The sequence below is a fragment of the Rhagoletis pomonella genome, unplaced genomic scaffold (assembly GCF_013731165.1).
Source record: "Rhagoletis pomonella isolate Grant_MI unplaced genomic scaffold, Rhpom_1.0 Rhpom_scaffold_00006, whole genome shotgun sequence".
NCBI lineage: Eukaryota > Metazoa > Arthropoda > Insecta > Diptera > Tephritidae > Rhagoletis > Rhagoletis pomonella.
The window spans coordinates 19,660,264-19,663,970 of record NW_023458560.1 but is presented as its reverse complement, the minus strand read 5'-3'; the positions used below and the strand labels follow the sequence as shown (position 1 = coordinate 19,663,970).

Genomic DNA, 3,707 nt, shown 5'->3' with positions numbered 1-3,707 from the left:
CCACTTGTGCGGTTGGTGATTAGCGTTGCTTTTGCTGTTAATAATGTCGCTGCGGAAATGTCTGCTGGCGGTTGCAGTTGGTGTTATTCTGTTTTGGCTGTTTATGGCTATTTGTCACCATTTGCCGCATGAGCTATCATATCAGGACAACAATGTGTAAATGTGTGATTTATGGAAGGATTTTGGCTGCACAGTGCTGTGTACGCCGAAGAGTGCTTTACGTAATTAACGAAAACTCAATTACACCCTTGTCGAAGTGCGTACGTTCAGTTATGGAACCAAGTTGATCAGATGCGTTTAATGTTAGTGCTATACTCTTTATAGAGAAAAAAATATCTATATTAAGGCCACAGTGTTAAGCTTCGCTTCAGCAAGAAGGATGGATCTCGAAACCCAGTTCATCATCAACAATAAATATCGTTCTCAGCATTCGGTCAGAAAAAATGCGGATCATTCAACGTAAATCGATTTATATAAGAAAGGAGACTTTAACAGGACAATTCTGGTTAATATAGTAAAGTCTGTCGTAAGACAAATTAAAGAAAGATGGCAAGATAGATCGAAAGACTTTTGCCATTCTAGCGAAGTGATGCTCAAAGAGAGCTTTCACTCTATGCGCGTCCATATAAAACAGCGATGCGCAGGGAGAGCTTTTGCTCTGCTCGCGCCTATACAAAATGTATAGAAAGCTTAAAAGAGCTTAACCCGCGGGCAAGGCTGTGCCCAACGGTGGTGTAAAAACTACATAGAGCTTTTGACTGCCATTCACCGGGGTGTGGCCAGAAGTGATTCTTGTGAGTATGGTTCAAAACGCAGCTCACAATGTCCGGAAATTTATATCCACGTATCCTCTGGGTAGCAACCAAACACCCTTTTGGGAGAAAAAGAACAGAAAAGCCTCGGATGAGACCGCCTTGTTTTGATGACGACCACGGCAAACGTATAAAGTACTATCATTTGAGGGTTTGCACCTGGAATATCCGGATCCTTAATCGGGAAGGTGCCTCTGCCCGGCTGTCCTCGTGAAGACAAACGCTTACATCACTGCCATCCAAGAAATAAGATAGACGGGACAAGGCAAGGTATGCGTGGAGCCTTGGGACGTCTACTATAGTTGCCACGTAAAGGAGCGCAAATTTGGCGTGGGATTTGTGGTGGCAGAGAGACTCCGTCGCGGAGTACTGGCGTTCACCCCAGTGGATGAAAGTCCAGCGAGATTCTTCAATATCTCGCTCATCTTCGACGGAAGAGAAGGACGAGGCATCCAAGGATCTCTTCTATGAGCGCTTGGAGAGAACGTGTGAGCGCTGCCCCGACACGATATAAGAATCGTGTTTGGAGATTTCAATGCCAAGGTGAGCAAGGAAGGGATCTTTGGCGCCATTGTCGGGAAATTCAGCGCCCACTAGGTTCCAGCAAAATCCAGGTCAAACTGTAAAAATATCGAGTTTTTCGCAATATTTGAGAAGCTGTAGAAAATAAAGAAAACGCGAGATAACCTTTCACTTAGGCTTTAATTAAAGCTCGAAGTCTCGACTACTGTCCCTAAAAATACCATCCCTGCACCTTAACCTGATGGTCACTTATAGTAATCTATTGAGCAACAAAAAAATATTGGAAAACAAATTTGTTAAAGTTAGTTTTTTCTGTTCAATAAATGACTATTTATAAGTGACCTTTGGGTCAAGATTAAGAGATAATAGTTTTAGCGACAGTAGTCGAGAGTTTCAGCTTTTATCTAAGCCTAAGTGTAAGGTTTTTGTTAATTTAAGCCTAAGTAGAAGGTACTATGTCCTTTTCTTTCTTTGGTAGAGCTTCCAAAATTTAACACTGAGTTTTTAAAAAATACCGTTATATGGAAATTGGCGCATTTGTGGGCGGAGTTTGTTTATATTAACACCTTATACTAATATTCACTAAAGAAGCTTGTGTGTGTTATGTACGGCCTCTAGGTTAATTTTTAATAAATATGTCCTACTTTTTCGTGATTTCTCCTACTGTGCGGTCATCAGATCAAAAATGATTAATTGGTTCATCACCTCCAACTACGCCAAGGAGCTATCTTTGTGTGGCCGGCACGATATTGTGTACTCGATTGGTCATATTTGATATTTACGACTATCAAGTCGCAGTAGGTAAGTACTAGATAGGCCCAGTTTTTTTGGTGTATAGTTTTTCCATGTCATTAAAAAGCTCAAATAGATCCACTGATAGTACGCGGAACAGTTTTATCGATAGCCCACATGGCTTCGGTTTAAAATCTGCAAAGAAGTGGCGAATGAATTTTTATACCCGAGCGCACTTGTGCACAAAGGTATATTAATTTTGTTCACATAACGGTTGTTTGTACATAAATGATCAGGATGAAAAAAGAAATCGATTAAGCCATGTCTGTCTGTCCGTCCGTCTGTCCGTCTGTCCGTCTGTCCGTCCGTCCGTGTACACGATAACTCGAGCAAAAATTGAGATATCTCAACGAAATTTGCTATGTAGGTTTCCCTTAGTCCAAGGTAGGTTGGTATTGAAAATGGGCGAAATCGGACTTTAACCACGCCCACTTCCCATATAACGGTAATTTCCAGAAATACGAAAACTGCGATATTTTAGTAACTACTGAAGATAATTCACTCAAAATTGATATTTACAATAATTTTTAGACGACAACTAAGAGTGTTATAAATTTTTGGAAAATGGGCAGAGCCACGCCCACTTATGGTTACATGTGTATATCTCGGTAACCGCTGCACTAATTTCTTCTTCTTCTTGGCACAGTGGTTGGCCTTGGTACATCTTAAAAAATTGCCGAAAATTTTTAAAATCGGGCGATAACCACGCCCACATCCCATATAACGGTAATTTAGAGAAATACAAAATCTTCGATAAATCAGGAAATATTGAAGCTAATTTATTCAAAATTGATGCTTGCAACAATTCTTTACCAAGAAATACGTTTATGGTAAAATTTTGGAAAATGGGCGTGGCACCGCCCACTTATGATCACATATATGTATATCGGTAACCGTTCTACCAATTTGTACCAAACTCGGTGTGGTTATTGTGCTTGCCACATATAAGCAAAACGTTGAAAATTATTGAAATCGGACTAAAATTACGGCCGCTTTTCATATAACGGTAAATTTCAGAAATGCTTGAAACTTCAATATTTCGAAATTTAAGGACGCTAATTTACTCAAAATTGATACACCCCGGCTTACCATCTAGCCGTAGGTTTCGGAAAGGTGAAAAAACATATATTTAATACTTGCGCCGGGTATTTAATGTTCGGCTCCGCCCGAACTTAGACTTTTCTACTTGTTTTTGTTAATTTTTTATTTTTTTGGTATTTGAAGCCAGGCCAAAAATTTCGGAAAAAATTCCGAATTAAATCCAAAAAAGTCCCAAGAAAATTTGAAAAGTTCTGAAAAATCAAAAACAATCTAACTACTAACTAAGAATTATATAAGTATTAGTAATCGATTATTTTGTTATCAATAAATATCAATCAGACTTTGCATTCAACTTAAAAAAGGTTAAAAAATTGTTCACATTTTTTTAAATTTTCTTGGAAGACATTATCTAAAATTGCAAAAAAATTAATCTGAGAGCACCTGAAAATTTACTGAGCAAACAAAATTTTAGTGCCAGACTAGCTTTTTATTTAAATTTAAAAAATTCTCAAGATTGCTTGTTTGTAAACCACAATCGCA

At 38.6% G+C, this 3,707-nt stretch overlaps 1 protein-coding gene across 1 annotated transcript in view; it reads right to left on the bottom strand.

Moving 5' to 3' along the window:
* Window positions 1–3,707, bottom strand: part of LOC118740478 (calcium/calmodulin-dependent 3',5'-cyclic nucleotide phosphodiesterase 1) — a 737,853-nt gene that overhangs the window by 384,066 nt on the left and 350,080 nt on the right. The gene's annotated exons all lie outside the window — the stretch shown is intronic.